Here is a 17875-nt window from a genome sequence, read left to right as displayed (position 1 = left end):
GGCCACTTGTGGGACAGATGCCAGCTCTCCTCTGCCCGTCTCAGGACCCACCAGGGCCCATGACACCCTCACTCACCATTCTGTTTCCCCGTTCCACTTCTCAGCCCTCATCGTTCTCATCTGTTGCTGTGTGTGCTCAGTCACGACCGACTCTTTGTGACCACATGGACCATAGCCTGCCAGGCTCCTCTGTCCATGGAATTTTCCAGGCAAGAATACTGCAGTGGGTTGCCATGTCCTACTCCAAGGTCTCTTTCCAACCCAGGGATCAAAGCTGCATCTCTTGTGTCTCCTGCATTGGCAGGCAAATTCTTTACCATGTGTCTTCTGGGAAGCCAACAGGGATAGTCAGCTCTCTCTCAGTTGCTGTTGAAGGACACAATGAGATGACACCAGTGATGTGTCATGAGATCCCCAAAAGGATACTGCTAGCTCCTTCAGTCCCTTCCCTGTTAAGGGTGGCTGTCACACCAGTGGCCATTAGCCCCAAGCTGACAACGGGCAACACTGGAGGAGGGGGTGTGATACCCAGGGATGCTCAGACTTTAGAGCAGGGTGGGCAGCCCAGGAATGTCCACTGCGCCCACGCTGGTGCTGTCTTCTGGGTGCTGTGGAAGGAAGTGCCCCTGAAGAGTACCAGGGATGTGTCCTCTCTCGGGCCTGGTGAAGGAAGCTGGAGGTGTGAGCGTGAGAAGAATGTGGGGCACAGGCCACAGCAGACAAAAGGTGGCAGGTCCTCAGACATGCGTGCTGATGCTGCAGCTTCTGAAAGCACCTCAGTTTTCCTGTCTGTGGGTCTCAGCAGTATCTGATCTCTCTGCCAGAACAGCCTCCCTGCTCCCCACCCCGGTCCAGCACAGCAGAGGGCGTGGATTCTCCATTGTTGGCTCATTTCAGAGTTGCCAGGAAGGAGGTAAACACACATTCCCAGTTCCTACCTCAGAGGTTCTCATTCAGTGGGCATGTGGAGAAGCCCAGGAATCTGTCTTTGTTTTTCCCCTTTTCTTTATCTATTGTATTTGTTCCAGTTTATTGAAATATAATTGACGTAAAACATTGTATTAGTCCAAGGTACACAGCATAATGATTCAATGTATGTATACACTGTGAAACGATTACCACAGGTTTAATTAACATCAATCACTCACATGGTTACAAACGATTTCTCTTGTGACAAAAACGTTTAAGATCTACTCTCTAAAGAGATTTTCAAGTATACATTATAGGGTTGTTGACTGTGGTTACCATGCTGTACACTTACATCCCCAGAGTTATTCATCTTATAACTGGAAGTTTTTACATTTTGTCTACCTTACGGTTTCTATCGCCACCCACTCACAGCCCATCCCCTGCCTCTGGCAACTACCAATCTGTTCTCTGTTTCTATGAGTTTGGTCTTAATAGGTAGAACATAAAAGTGAGAGCATACAGTATTTGTCTTTCTCTGTCTGAGATTTCACTTAGCATAATGCCCTCAAGGTCCATGCGTAGTGTCAAAAATGGCAAGATTTCATTCTTTTTAATGGCTGAATAAAGTGACTGAACAACAACAACAATATTCCATTTGACTGTCAATGAACACTTAGTTTGTTTACATATCTTGTAAATAAGACTGAAATGAACAATCAATAAACAAGATATGATTTATCCATATAATGGAATATTATTCAGCCATGAAAAAGAACAGAATTGTGATATTAACACACACTATGATATGGATAAATCTTGAAAGCATTATGATAATTGAAATAAGTCTGACAAAAAAGCACAAATACCTATATGAAATACCTAGAATAGGCAAATTCATAGATTAGTGTTTATCAGGAGCTAGGAGGAGAGAACATGGCATGGGGAGCTATTGCTTAATGGGTGCATATTTATGTTTGGGGTGATAAAAAAGGCTTTGAAAATAGATAATGGTTATGGTTGCCCAGCATTGTGAAAGTAATTAATGTTTTTTAATTGTATACCTAACAATGGTTAAATTGCATATTTATATGTGTTTTATTGCAGTTGAAATAATTTAAAAGTGAATTTTCCTGTTTCTTTCCTTCATGAATTAAAATCCAGCATTAGAAGAATCCCAAATCAAATCATAAAGACCTATTGATTGCATGATACAATACATAAAAAACAATAGTGCAATGAAATGGAAGTACAGATAGATAGCTTTTCAAGAGAGTGATTTTGTTTCCTTTGGATATGTACCCAGAAGCTGCATCGTATAGTAGTTCTATTTTTAATTTTTTGAAAAAAGTCCATACTCTTTTCTATAGTGGCAGTACCAATTTACATCACAGGGACAATGTACAAATGTTCCATGTTTTCCACATCCTTGCCAACACTTACCTTGTCTTTTTTGATGATAGCCATTCTGACAGATGTGAGATGATATCTCATTGTGGTTTTGATTTGCATTTCCCTAATAATTAGTGATGTTTGGCATCTTTTCATATGTCTGTTGGCCATCTGTGTGTCTTCTTTGGAAAATGTTTTTTCAGGTCCTGTGCCCATTTTTTTAAGGGACGTGTTTGATTTTTTTGGTAATTTGCTGTATGAGTAAGGAATCTGCCTTTTCAGTAGGGCCTCCCAGGTGTTCTGATGCAGGTGTTCCTCAGACTACAGTCAACGCTAACTGACCTGGGCTTTAGAATCTGGCAGACCTGGGATTAGATTTTGGCAGTGTGACTCTGCTTTAACGCCTCCATTTCCCCATCTGTGAAAGGTACAAACCTGCTTGCTAATGTATGATAAGGGACAAATTAGTAAGTTTAGATTCAGTCCTCTAGACCGGTGCCTACCAAGTCAGGCGCTTAGCAGAGGCTCTCTTTCCTGGGCAGGACTTCCCAACAAGCAAGTCTCTGCAACACCAACTGGGTGTCCTACAGTGAACTCAACTCACACTATTTACCTGGAAGTATCAGATCCCACAGGTTAAGGGTTCAATCCCGTGTGACTGTCCCCTCCACACTTCAGGTGCCAATCACAAATAAAAGGTCCCCAGGCTATCCACAACTTCTGTTCACCTTGGCTATAAATCAGAGATTTTCATGAACCTCCTTTTCCCTGGATTTGGTTATTTGCTGGGGTGGCTCAGAGAACTCAGAGTATTTACTTACATTTACAAGTTCATTAAACCAGATGAAGAGATACATAGGGTGGGGTTTGGGAGGGTACCCAGTGTAGGGGCTTCTGTTCCTACGGAGTTGGGGCAAATCACCCTTCCAGTTCATGGACTTGTTCACCCACCTGGAAGTTCTCAAAACCTTGTATTATTGAGATTTTTACTGAGGCTTCCTCATGTAGCATGATCTATTACTAACTCCGTTTCTACCCCCATTATCCTCTCTGGAGGATGGAGAAGGGCTGAAAATTCTAAGCTTCTAATCATGGCTTGATTTTTCCAATGATCAGCTCTCATCCAGAAGCCAACCCAGAGTCATCTCATTAGAACGAAAGACACTTCTATCACCCAGGAAGCTACAAGAGTTTCAGCAGTGCAGTGTCAGGAACTGGGGGGAGACCTATACATATGTCATACATACATGATATATGTCACATATATGGCATATATACATTTCCTGTATATATATATATGTCATATATATGCCATATAAAATAAAGGATACAGACAAACAGTCAAAACAACTAGATGAAGAGATACATAGGGTGAGGTCTGGGAGGGTCTCCAGTGTAGGAAATATATAATATATCCTGTTAATGTCCCAGGCATCAAATGAGTCCATGCCTGTAAAGTAACTGGCATAGTGTATGAAGAATCCCCAATAAATACCAGCATCTGTCACTCTTGTCAAATGACCTGGTCAAGCCATACACATTACAGTTGATTTTTATTTTGTATTTTGTGTGTACTCTACAAATTCCGCCCCCCTCCCCCCACCCCCCATGAACATATATTACTATCCTAGTGGGGAAACATGCATGCACCTCCTGGTAAACCCCGCCCACCAGATCCTACTCCTTTGGGCTTCATCAGGTGCTTAAATTCACCAGGCTTATTTCGATAATCTAAGTTGGTTGGATTCATACTGTGAGGTGATCACTAAAGACCTGAAAATGCTACAAAAGATTGTGTGAGATGGGAGAATTTCCTGTTAGTCCAGTGGTTAGGATTCCTTGCTTTCAGTGCTGGGGGCCCAAGTTCAATCCTGGGTCAGGGAACTAACATTCTGCGAGCCATACCAGGGAGCCGGAAAAGAAAGGGAGTACTACCTGAGAGTTAAATGTTACGGCAAATACGATGAATTCTAATCAAAAAAGGGGTCCTAACATTAGGCTTCCCCTGAGCCAGGGGGGTAGCTCTCCCACATGGTCCCTCATTTCATCCTCACAAGTCTTCAGAGGAAGATGCTACCATCCCCATGTTCCAAATGCACTTTAAGTTGTAAGGAGGTTGAAGAGCTTGCTCAAGTCATGGGGCAAAACCCCAACCCAGAGCCAGGCTGCCCGTCTTCAGTACCCACCTCTTCACAGCTTTTAAATCCACTTAAGAAAGAAGTCCTCCAGACCCAGAGTCAGGTAACGCTTGACTAAAATAGTTTGTTGGTTGAAAAATGTATGTGTTCCGAAATGGTGACACTCTTCCCTCTCCTGGACGATTCAGTCCTAACCTCATTAAGTGGGTAGAGCAGAGCAAGTGCTCATGGGGAGATGCAGCTGGCTGAGGGACCTCGAACCCACGAAGCGGGTGGAGGCGGAAGGACAGACACCCTGGCTTGGAACAGCAAGGAGAGACGTGCAGGCAGGACTCTCACTCCACACATTTCTGTCTTGTCTGATCTTCTTTTTGAAACACATATGTAATCATGGATAGCCTGCCTCATCTTTACTTTTTTTTGTAATTAAAAATAAAGAAACAGTGAGAAAAGGGCAGTAGAAACTGAGAGCGGCCAGAAAAGATGAGCGGAGGGCCACACTTGGGGCTGGCGGCGCTGAGGCCAGAGCTGGGACATGAGGCCTTGGTCTCCTCAGTGCCCACTCAGCAAGGCTTGGGGCTGCGCTGGGTTCCCCGCATGGCTTCTCCAGCCTCCACTCCAAGTGCTCTGGGGTTCACACCCATAGGGCCCATCTGGCTGCTCTTCAGGGGCTCTCTGGCTCAGGGATATTCCTGAGTAGTTTTGAAACTACCCACATCACTCTCAGAATCTCCCCTGTCTTTGCTGCTATTCGCACGGGGCCCAGCCACAAAACCCAGGGGCTAAGGGCAGGGGGTGGGACTGCTTTTGGAAAAAGTGGAGCTTTTCCGGTGTTTAGTGTCATCTTTCCAGGGTGCTTTCCCAGTCAAATGTCCCACCACCGGCTATCATGAAGAAACTGGGAGTGATCCTTTGTGATGAGCTGTTGTGAGTGGGTTTTTCTTTGAGGGAAGAGAAAGAGCTACTATTTGTCTAGCTTCTCTGGAGTTTCAGGTGCATTGTCTCATTGAATCCTCACAGCAGCTCTGAAAAGTAGACACTTGTACAGAGAAAAATATTTTAAATCACTTTCCCACCATGACCTCTTGGATCAGAGGTCAAGAGCCAAACCAGATTTTCTGATCTAAACCTAAAATTGAACTGTTCCAGTATGCAATGGGTGATTGCATGAGGATTTCTGTTATGTTCCAATAGTTCAGAATTTTCTAGTTTTCAAACAAGATTCACTTTGCAAACAAAGAAAATGCTTCATCCTCATAGGAAATTTGTATCTAGGGAAAAACCCATCTTTTTTGGCTCCCATTTTTGGCTCCATGCCCCAACCAATTGGTGCTCAGGAATGACTCACACGTTGGCAAGGAGCCTAGTTCCCCAACTAATGTACTGAAGAAAGATTGCTCCAGGGCCAAGAAGGGGATTGGCCAGCTGACATAGCCTGCGGTCTGGAAGCAGGCACAGAACAATGCTAAGAGCTCTGGGCTCAGCATCCCGGACCTCGGGTCTTATAATCTCAGCCTCCTCCCCTCTCTGGGCCTTACTCTCCTTAGCTCTAAAAGGAAGGAATGGACTAGGATGCACTCTGACCATATGGTTTATCCAGAAGAAAGGTAAACCAAGGTGGAGTGGAATTCCTGTGCCCTGGGGATTGCTGGTGTCCATTTTCAGCAAGGTCTCAGAATCAGCCCTGGAAAGAAGACCTAACATTTACTGAATCCTCTGCTAGTGACTTACTGGTTTGTGCTCTTCTTACAGTATTCTGTGGGGTCTTCAAACAAGTTTGTGCAGAATTGTTGTTGTTCAGTCACTAAGTCGTGTCTGACTCTGTGTGATTCCATGGACTGCAGCATGCCAGGCTTCCCTGTCCTTCACCATCCCCTGGAGTTTGCTCAAACTCATGTCCATTCAATCAGTGATACCATCAAAATATCTCATCCTCTGTCACCCACTTTTCCTCCTGCCCTCAATCTTTCCCAGCAACAGTATGTTTTCAAAGGGGTCAACTCTGCCAAAGTATTGGAGCTTCAGCTTCAGCATCCTTCCAATGAATATTCAAAGTTGATTTCCTGTAGAATTCACTGGTTTGATCTCCTTGCTGTCCAAGGGACTTTCAAGAGCCTTCTCTAGCTCTACAATTCAAAAGCATCAAAAAAAAAAAAAAAAAAAAGCATCAATTCTTCAGCATTCAGCCTTCTTTATGGTCCAACTCTCGTATCTGTACATGACTACTGGAAAAACTGTAGCTTTGATTAGATGGACCTTTATTGGCAAAGTGTTGTCTCTGCTTTTAAATATGCTGTCTAGGTTGGTCATAGCTTTTCTTTTTGAGGAATACTCTTCAGCAATAAAAAGGAACAAGCTATTGATACATGCAACAACTTGGATGATCTTGTGCTGAGTGGGAGAAAAAAAAAGTTCATGTCAAAAGATTGTATGTTGTGTGAACAAAGAATGCCAGCAGCCACTTCAGTAAACAAAGGATGTCCTGGACATAAAGACTGAAGCTGCTCCTGGGTGTGCCCTGAGGAGGATTCAGGATGGAGAAAAACAGAATATTGTTCCTAGATAGCTAAGGAGAATAGCAAAGGAATAATTTCTATGAGCCTGGAAACCCACTCCACTCTTCATGCCTGGAGAATCTCATGGACAGAGGAGCCTGGCAGGCTACAGTCTATAGGGTTGCAAAGAGGTGGACACGACTGAAGCGATTTAGCACACATGCGAACTCTTACATCTTCCCATACATAGAGAAGTACTAAAACCATCAACTTGAGATGTATATGCTTTGTGATTAGCAATAATCTCTGATGTTTTACTACATGTTTTTTTTTGTTTGTTTGTTTGATTTTTTTGTTTCCCAGCAAAAAAAACTTATATATCCTGGCTCCTCCCTTATTTCTTCGAAACAGTTCTTCCAGAGTTATCTGAGACGCTGTCTTCCAGGCTATAGTAATATCCTCAAATAAAACATAATTCTCAACATTTAGGTTGTGCATTTTTTTTTCTTTTTTTGGTGAACAGCTGTGTTGTTCCATTTATATAGCATTCTGGGAATGACAAAATTATAGAGAACTGATTAGTGATTGCCAGAGATTGAGGATAGATCATTGGCCATAATGAGTTCTCTTGTAGTCATGGAACTACTTGACTTGTATCTTGCCTGTGGTGGGGGTCATACATATTTATCTATGCAATGAAATTGCATAGAACTTCGTGTGCCCACACACACAGGAGTACATGTAAAACTAGTTAAAGTTTATAGCCAATGTATCAATGTCAATTTCCTGGCTTTGTTGTTATATTGTAATTATGTAAGATGTTACCATTAGGGAAAGCTAGGGGAAGAAGAGGGGATCTCTTTGTACTTTTTTTTTGCAATTTTCAGTGGTTCTATAATTATGTCCAAATTAAAAGTCTAAAAAAAAGCCTGCAAGGTATTCCTATCCCATTTTATAGATGAAAAACCTGAGGCTCCCTGAGGTCATGTAACACTGAGCAGGAAAGTAAAGATTCGATTCCATTTCTCTTCTGACCCCAGAGTTGCAAGCTTCTTCTCCACCACAGGGCTTTGAGTGTGCAAGGATAGCTGTTCAAAAGTTGTTCTCCAGTTCCAAGTTACTCTCCACTTCAGAGGTTCCTCTGTGGAGGACACTCAGAGGTTCCAGTGTCTGATATTGCCAAGGGAGCAGATGAAGTATTCATTTCTCCCACCTGGGCAGTGACAGCCCGTGATTTAGTCAGCTCATTTGTGGGAGAATGGGGTTGCAAAGAGTCAGACATGACTGAGCAACTTCTCTCTCTCTCTCTCTCTCTCTTTTGGAGGGGCTCTACCATGTGCTCTTATTATACTTCCTTCCCTCCATCATCAAGGCATTTGTTGAAGGAAGAATGACTCTGAGCCCCTGCAGTTTCATTGGGCTCAGAAGAGTAAAACGCATATGATGTCTTCACCCACACATGTCCTTTCTCTCCCTACCATCTCACTTCACCAGGCTCTGAACTCAGGCTCGGCTGCCCAAAGCTGATAAACCAACATTCTGTTGCAGGAAAGAGTGGATAACGAGAGGATGGTCACATCCCAGGTCACGTCTGAGGTCCTGGGACGGCTGCCAAGTGTGGGCTCTTTGTGTAGGACAGATTTCAAGAGCTAGCCATAGTGAAGTGAAAGAAGGTTTATTCAGGGAGAAACACATTCCATAGACAGAGTTGGGTCATCTCAGAAGACAAGAGAGGCACCAGGGTATGGGCTGTCCGTTTTTACAGGGGTGGATGCTTTCCTAGGCTAATGAGTAGGAGGAGGATTCCAGCTCTTTGGGACAGGGGTGTGGACTTCCAGGAACTGGGCGACTATCCGCTTTTTAACCTTTATGGTAGCCTTGGAACCATTTTGGCAGTGTGAGCGTGTCATTTAGTTTGCTAATGTGTTACAATGAGCCTATACTGAGGCTCAAGGTTTAATGGAAGTCGGCTTGGACCTCTTTGGTTCTAACCAGCCTATGTTGTGTCCTTGGCCTATGTCATTCTTTTAAAGGTTGTGCCCTGCCTCTTTCCTGTTTCAACTTGAGACAAATGCTGGTAAGAAAGGAAAAGTTGCTTTATTTAGGAGGCTGGCAACCTGAGGAGAAGGTGGACTCATGTCCAAAAACCAATTCCATGAAAGGTTTTCAAGGGAGGATCACTTGGGGAGGGGGTCAGAGTCTTCATTATCTTCCATCCTCTACCTGCGTGGGGGCCTTAGTTCCTACAGAACTCAAAGGTATTTTGTCATGGTATATTCCCTGAGGCAGAACCAGGACTCTGCCCAATGGCTGCACTACTGACTGTCCTCCTTTGTTTCTGCATTTCCTCTCTTCCCTGGTTAACAACTGTTTGAATCTGTCCTTCGGACTCAGAGAAAGTCAAGGAGGCTGAATGAAGCCTATTTCCTACAAACAAGAAGTGAGAGACACAGAAGGGTTTTTCCTGGGAGGAACCCATAGGGTCCTGCTCTGTTTCACTATGAAGACGCTAAAACAAGATGCGTGAATTTAGCAGAGACTTCACCCTGTTTAAGGAGAACAAAGACAAGTAGTAAACAATAAACAGAACAACAATTAAGGCAAGAGTGCATTCAGGTTGGGGGAGCAGTCACCACTCTTACTCCAGATTAAAGTTGCTGCATATATCCTCTTTTTAAAGATTCTATTTCCAAATAGTATATATGTATATGTATAACTGATTCATCAGAGATCAAATTGCCAGCATCCTCTGGATCATCAAAAAAGCAAGAGAGTTCCAGAAAAACATCTATTTCTGCTTTATTGACTATGCCAAAGCTTTTGACTGTGTGGATCACAATAAACTGTGGAAAATTCTGAAAGAAATGGGAATACCAGACCACCTGACCTGCCTCTTGAGAAACCTATATGCAGGTCAGAAAGCAAGAGTTAGAACTGGACATGGAACAACAGACTGGTTCCAAATAGGACAAGGAGTACGTCAAGGCTGTATATTGTCACCCTGCTTATTTAACTTCTATGCAGAGTACATCATGAGAAACGCTGGGCTGAAAGAAGCACAAGCTGGAATCAAGATTGCCAGGAGAAATATCAATAACCTCAGATATGTAGATGACACCACCCTTATGGCAGAAAATGAAGAGGAACTCAAAAGCCTCTTGATGAAAGTGAAAGTGGAGAGTGAAAAAGTTGGCTTAAAGCTCAACATTCAGAAAACTAAGATCAATGGTCCCATCACTTCATGGGAAATAGATGGGGAAACAGTGGAAACAGTGTCAGACTCTATTTTTTGGGGCTCTAAAATTACTGCAGATGGTGACTGCAGCCATGAAATTAAAAGATGCTTACTCCTTGGAAGGAAAGTTTTGACCAACGTAGATAGCATATTGAAAAGCAGAGACATTATTTTGCCAACAAAGGTCCGTCTAGTCAAGGCTGTGGTTTTTCCAGTGGTCATGTATGGATGTGAGAGTTGGACTGTGAAGAAAGCTGAGTGCCGAAGAATTGATGCTTTTGAAGTGTGGTGTTGGAGAAGACTCTTGAGAGTCCCTTGGACTGCAAGAAGATCCAACCAGTCCATTCTAAAGGAGATCAGTCCTGGGTGTTCTTTGGAAGGAATGATGCTAAAGCTGAAACTCCAGTACTTTGGCCACCTCATGCAAAGAGTTGACTTATTGGAAAAGACCATGATGCTGGGAGAGATTGGGGGCAGGAGGAGAAGGGGATGACAGAGGATGAGATGGCTGGATGGCATCACGGACTCGATGGATGTGAGTCTGAGTGAACTCTGGGAATTGGTGATGGACAGAGAGGCCTGGCATGCTGCAATTCATGGGGTCTCAAAGAATTGGACACGACTGAGTGACTGAACTGAACTGAGCTGATTCACTTTGCTGTATAGCAGAAACTTACAGAATCTTGTAAATCAACTATACCCCAAGAAAAATTGACTAAATAAAAAGATAAAGCAAAAAGCAATTTAACATTAAAAAAACAAGCTGCTGCAAAGGTAGGAGGTATTTAATGTGCATCTCCTGGTGAGCAAATGGTATGTACTCATAGACCTGTTGTGTTTCAGAGAACAGAGAATGTGCACCCAGTTCTTTATGATGAACCAGACAGATAATATTTCAGAAAAGAGTTGGACTTTAAGATCCTGAGGCCAAAATAAAGACATTGGCAATGACATAAGACATTAAAGTTCATGTCATCAAGTGTGAGTGGACATGTTAGGGGAAACACTGACTGAAACCACCTGCCCTGGCCAGGCACCATGGTAATCATTTGCATGAGTTGTTTATGGCAGGAGGTCCTGGTAAAGAATTGGAACTAATAAGCCACCACCAACCAGAAGAGTTCAGGAAAGGTCAAAAGGGGATGCCACCTCCCAGAATCCTCACTGACATCCATCTTGGCTGAAAAAGGTGTGCGCCACCAGGAAGGACACTGAGTCAGAATGATTGGCCAAAGACAACCCTGCAACTAATCCCATCACCATAAACCCGAGACTGCAAGCCACGTGGCAGAGCAGTCCTCCTGGGTTCCCTTACCCTGCTGCTCTCTGCCTGGGTGCCCTTTCCCAATAAAGTCTCCTGCTTTGTCAGCATGTATGTCTCCTTGGATAATTCTTTTCTGAATGTTAGACAAGAGCCTAGTCTCAGACCTGGGAAAGGGTCCCCCTTCCTGCAACAGATGTGGGGGAATGTTGTTTTGACCTGCTCTGACCAATATGGTAACCACTGATGTGACTTCTGAGCACCTTGAGTGATGCCAGTCGGAAATGAAATGGGCTGGAGTCCAGAAAATATGCAATATCTTTGTATTTCTTTTATTGATTACATATGGAAATAATGAGAATTTGAATACGTTGGGTTAGCTAAAATTATTATTATTATTATTATTTTTTGCATTCTCAGCCCATGCTGCTTTATTGCCAAAATATATATGTACACAGGTGCAGAGTTTCTAACTCTTACAGCAGTTCCTTTTTACAGCAAAGAATAAAATTTCATCTACAATCCCAAAGATGCATAGATTAGAAAGCAAGCGGCCTTTTGTAAAACTCCAAACAGTCAATGAAAGTATTTTAGCATTATCTTATATACCATGGGAGGGAGAAGATGCTGAACCGTAAAAACAAGCTAGTGAAGTAAGTCTATGTGAAGGTTATTTTAATATGAATCTTTTAAAATTACCAGTGATAGGTGGTTTTAAGGTAAGGGTGAAAACATTACTGTTGCTTAAGGACTGATGGTATTATTGCCAGAATACTTATCCCTGGGAGAAAAACATTTTAATCTATGGTGTGGCATACCATCACCAAAGGAGACAAAATCTGAAAATTCTAACCTTAACATATCTATTCTGACTTAAAGGTTTAGAAGTATGAGTTCCTGGAGAAATCTGTGATGTTTGGATTTCTAATATTAACATTTTAACATGCCCTAGTGGAATATGCTTGGCTGTTAATTATACCATGTTTGGAAGGATTCTTTGGCCAACAGTTTTCAAAAGCAGAGGGCTATGCTAAACTTCAGGGCATTGACTTTTGAGTTTACATTGTATTAGCTCTGCTGTTCATAAACTCCTTTTCCCCAGGGAGCTGTGCAGGTATGCTCATTAATGTGAATCAGAAACCATTCTGCCTAAGAGCATTTTCATCGTCTATACCACCTATGTATGCTCTTCTACGCCATCACTGTCAGTAAATGGCCAAGAAAACTTAACTGCTCCAGAGGACATCTGTCAGTACTCTTTTCCCACATTTTTACATTATTCTCTACCCGAAAGGACCAGAATTTGCAATTAAGCCTTTTATAACTGAATAGTGGTCCTAATTTTAACCTTTTTGTGTGTGACTTTTGTACCTCTGTTCTGAAGCAGCATTGTGATAGATGTGGAGCAGCTGCCTGCATTTCTAAGCAATCACTTTATTAACCTATATTTTCAGTGGAAACTGCATGTATCCTTGTAATTTCCCCCAGTTCCTCTTAGTCAAAGAGTTTACTCTGCATGTTTATTAAAACTGGGTCTGGATGAAAGTACGAGCAATAGTGGCAGGCCCATAACTCTTAAGAGTATAATATTCCTAATGCATAGTTGAAAATGTACAGTGTTAATGTGGTTACTAGTAATTATATATATCCATTTATTAGTAATGAAGCAATAGAGACTTAAACCACTATCTTGAATTTATTGTTTGGATCATTAGTTTTTATTTTGTAAGTAAAGACTCTTTCTTCCATTGAAAATGGGAGCTAGAACAGGGGCAACCACAAGACATTGACTGTCAAGAATAGAGCATAACAGTGCTCACCCTCTAACCTCTTGCCTGGTTCCATTAGTCTCCAAGCATGTTTATAAAATTATTTTTAACATTGATTTCTCCTGTTTCATTTTACTGTTTTTATGCCGCTATTAGAAAGTTGTAAATTTATGTGGCTGCCATCATATTCTGTTGGGCAGCCCTCTAGACCACCCTTATTCTGTCTAATGTTTACTCTTTTTTTCGGTTCCCATTTGCAGCAGCCATAGTTTGGGGCAATTTCTTTTCTTATTTCTTAAAAAATGTAGCCTCCCTGATCTCAAGGGTGATAATTTATTAAGTACTTTGAAAGATGGGAAAGAGCCTCAAGGGCCTCTGTGCTTAACAATACTTCCTTTGCAACAGACAAGTTTGATATTCAAAATGAACCAATGCATGAATGTTAAAATCTCTGAGTCTCTTTACTTCTGAAATTACCATGAGAACATTTCCTTTCATGTCTCTGAATTTTCCATAGAGGCTCAGGCTCTATCTGATTCTTCACTTCCTGACTAGTGAGAATTGTGTCTCTGGGGATTTGGAAGTGATTTTTGATAGCATTTTGGTTTCTCTGGTTTTTCTTTTCTTTTGTCTGAGAAAAGACACACTGAAGCACTGAAACAGGCCTCTTGGGAAATGGATCTTGGTTTTCCTTCATTTACAGGATTTGACTTGCTTATGCTTTCCCTGAGGAGTCTACAGTCTCTAGAGAACCACAAAGGAGCACTTATTTGTTCCTTTTCTTTTTTCATCTCATTAAAAAAAAAAAATATATATATATATATATATATATATATATATGTATGTATACACACTTATTTATTTGGCTCCATTGGGTCTTAGTTGTGGAACTTGGGATTTTTTGTTGCAGCACATGGACTCTCCAATTGTGGTACCACAGGCTCCAGAGCCGTTGGGCTTCAGAATTTCCCCTACACAGGTTTAGTTGCTCCGTGGCATATGGGGCCTTAGTTCTCCAAACAGGTATCAAATCTGAGTCCCCTGCACTGCCTAGTGGATTCTTAACCACTGCACCAGGGAAGTCTCTCATCTCACTTTCAAGAAGGGAACCGGAACACTGATATTATCTGACAGGGAAAGAGGTAGGATTCAAATCAATGAATTCTCCATTCTGTCTAGTTACAGCAATTTGGTTTTTTTTTTTTTTTTTTCACTGTCATTAGATTTATTTATTTTTTTTTTTAAATTTTATTTTATTTTTAAACTTTACATAATTGTATTAGTTTTGCCAAATATCAAAATGAATCCACCACAGGTATACATAGTTATAGCAATTTGGTTTTATCAGGTGAAACACAGAATTGCTGGCCCGAGTCAGCTGCATCCAGCATCTATCCTTATGCGCTGCTCTCAGCTTGGGTAGTAGTGGTAGTGGCATAGGGGAAGAAGAGAAGACTTAGCCTCCTTCCTGGCTGGGCACAACTCAAACACAGAAGGTGCTACAGTCTTACTCCTCAGCATCAGTGTTTAAATAGGTGATGTAGGTTAGACCCCTACATATGGTCAGGCCACTCAAGATGGCTGTTCTCTTACTGTCTGAATATATCCTGTTTGACCATTCCCTGCTTCACCCACAGCCTACTTACCTGACTGACCTTCACTCTTAATCAGAGAGCCTCACCAGTGCTGGTTCTAATCTTCAGAGCAGAATTATTTTCTCAGGTAACCTGATATCAGTTCCCTCTATAACTGGTAACTTCCCTCTTCTCTCACTAGCAAAGCCTGCTGCTGTGTCCTGCCGGTCATCTGACACACAAGGTTGGGTGTCACTCCGGGGCCCTGTTTCAGACATGTAAGCTCTCCCTGTTGCAGGGAGGGTGATCCCTTCCACGGCCAGAGAGTGGGCTCTTGTCCAACATTCATGTCTCTCAGAAATAAATTATCTGAGAGACACTGTTGTAGCCACACGTTCTGGGAAACAAACTCACTCAGAAGGACAATGCAAATAGTGGAGTGCGGTTTGTTATACCAGCAGGCCCAAGACAGAGTCTCCTCTTAGCCAAGGACCCCAACCAGTTTATGTGAAAACTTATATACTCTAAGTGTATGAGCTCAAACTCACCTCCCCAAATTCTCTGAAACTAGTCTGAACAAAGGAAAAAGATACAAAGTTAAAAAAGGAAAAGAAAGAATAAAAGTTAACCCATGATTCATATGCCTTAAGCTTAGGTAGTTAAGAGTGGACAGTTATTAATAGGCCTGTGGTCATACCCTAATAAGCATAATAGAATTTATGATTCTATTTGGTTACACAGATAATTAGGGTATTCTTTTAGGTGATGGAAAGTCTAGGTTTGAGCCCTGGGGCTCTTCCATGGTGGGGGGTGGGGGTGTGCATCTGGTTTTCCAGTTGGTGTGTCATTTCCACAGATACTGGGCATATAGCTCAAAGTCCACAGTCCAGCCCAAGATGGAGTCCTGCTTTCAAGATGGAGCCTATCCTGTCTGTTCCCTCCTTCAACACATGAACTGACAAAGTCAAGAGATTATTGTGAAGGGGCACCTGGGCAGAGACCAGCAGGGTGAGGAAACCCAGGAGGACTGCTCTGCCATGCAGCTGGCAGTCTCGGGTTTTATGGTGATGGGGTTAGTTTCTGGGTTGTTATGGGAGCCTGGACTAATACATATCCAGAAGTGGAATTGCTGGATCATATGGGAATGATATGCTTCATTTTTTTTTTTTTTTTTTGAAAACCTGCCATACTGGTTTCCATAGTGGCTGTACCATTCTGCAGTCCCACCAACCTGGAGCTGATTTTGATAAAAGTTAAGAGGGACTGGAGACAGAGAAGAGTCCCTGAGAAAGCAGGGAGGACTTGAAGGAATGATACATGTGGCCATGTTGTGGGATCCAGAGTCACAAAACACACCTCAGAGGTCACTCAATTCAGTGGAGTACTGTTTCTTATGCCAGTGGGTTCAAGGGGAATCAGTTCCCAACAAAGACCCTGATGTTTCTGAGAGTTTTATACCCTCCACTACATGACTGGTTAGATGTTAGCAACCTCTTTGTTGTATGTGACTGAGTTTTAAAAGAAATAGGTGCTAGGAGAACAAACAATTAAGGTTAAGGCGGGGGGACAATCATTATACGTTAAGGGGAGATGTCTCCATGCTTAATCTAACAGGGGCAGCCTGACCTCAGCTACAGTCTCCATTTGTCATCTGTAGGGAGGGAAGTCTCCAGGAGACCCAGTTTTCATTAGCAAGTTTCCTCACTCTTGGGCAAGGTTCATGCCCAGTTCATGTCTTGTCTTTAAGATGGATGACAGGCTTTAAGATGGAGCCTCTCTTGCTTTTCTCACACTGGCCCCAACAGCCACATCAAAAAGAGGAGGGATGTTGGGGATGAACCTGAAGCAGTGGGCAGTAGGTGGGCCTCTAAAGTTTGCTCCTTATACTGAAATCCAAGGAGAGATGGAGGATTTAAAAGTGGTGATGGGGGTGTGTGGGGAGGGTTGGCATAAGAGATTGGTTTTCCAAGAAATCCACTGACAGGGGTGTGGAAGATGTGTTAGACATGGCAAGTCCATGAGAGCACTTCCGGGAAGCAGAGACAAGAGCCTGAAGAACTGTGCTCAGGCTGGATGGAGGACTCGTAAGGGTGTGGAGGAGGCTACACCACAGGGTCGGAGTCAGAGATGCTGTGATTCAGGATAACTTCCTGTGGGCAGACCCTAAGGTAGCCCCATGATTTCCCGGCTGTTCATGCCCTGTGTAATCTCCCAGAGTGAGGCAGTACCTGTGACTCACTTCTAGACAACAAGGCAAAAGCAAACGGATTTTGCAGATAAAATTCAGCTGTAAAGCAGTTCATTATGAGTCCATCAAGAGGAAGAGTATCCTGAGGGGCCTGATTTCAAAACCCTTAAAAGAGGGACTGGGCCCTTTCCAGTTGAGAGACAGTGCTGTTGGTGCAGGGAGAAGTTGATTCTGACTCCATGTTGAAACTGTTTCTTTGACTTGTTTTCCATTGCTTTTGTTATAATCATAGATAATGGCCTGCTTCAGAGGACCCTGCGCCTCTGCCTGACTGTTAAAGTGCCTTTGTTCAGAACCCTGCCCACCTGCAGATGGCAGGAAGGAAGAAACTAACACATCCCCTTGCCTGAGGCTTGCCATTCTAGGAGATATTTGCAAGATTAACGTCCTTGTTTTTTTACTTTGTTTCCTCACCTCCCCCTCATCTCTTACCTGTAAAAGAAACTGGCATCCAGACCCTGACTAGATGATTATTTTGAAATGCTAGTCTGCCATCTTCTTGGTCAGCTGGCTTTCTGAATAAAGTCGTATTCCTTGCCTCAACCCCTCCTCTCTCAGATTCATTGACCTATCCTGTGGCGAGCAGAGCGAGCATGGGCCGGTAACACTATGGGCTTGACGATGTAAGCAGTCATACTAGAGAAACCCACACACCAGGACCTGTGAGCAGCCTCCAGCCAATGAAAAGGCAGTCGTACAATCCCAAGAAAATGAAACCTGTCAACAACTCAGGGCAGGGTGGGGTTGGGGGTCGGTGCTTGGAAGCGGTCCCTTCCGCAGTAGAGCCTCCGGATTACAGCACAGGTGCAACCCACACCTTGATTGCAGCCTTGCAGCGGACCCAGCTCAGCCATGTT

The 17875-nt window shown here is 43.0% G+C and overlaps 1 long non-coding RNA gene across 1 annotated transcript; it reads left to right on the top strand.

Annotated features, from left to right (window-relative positions):
• Nucleotides 1-14825: 14825 nt before the first annotated feature.
• LOC129629246 (uncharacterized) lies at nt 14826-17586 on the top strand. The gene is made up of 3 exons (XR_008703102.1): nt 14826-14918; nt 15642-15778; nt 17251-17586. It is a non-coding gene; the product is annotated as an uncharacterized LOC129629246 (long non-coding RNA).
• The last annotated feature ends 289 nt before the right edge of the window (nt 17587-17875 follow it).

Source organism: Bubalus kerabau, chromosome 15 (genome assembly GCF_029407905.1).
Source record: "Bubalus kerabau isolate K-KA32 ecotype Philippines breed swamp buffalo chromosome 15, PCC_UOA_SB_1v2, whole genome shotgun sequence".
In the NCBI taxonomy this organism is placed as follows: domain Eukaryota; kingdom Metazoa; phylum Chordata; class Mammalia; order Artiodactyla; family Bovidae; genus Bubalus; species Bubalus kerabau.
This window is presented reverse-complemented; position numbering and strand designations above follow the sequence as displayed.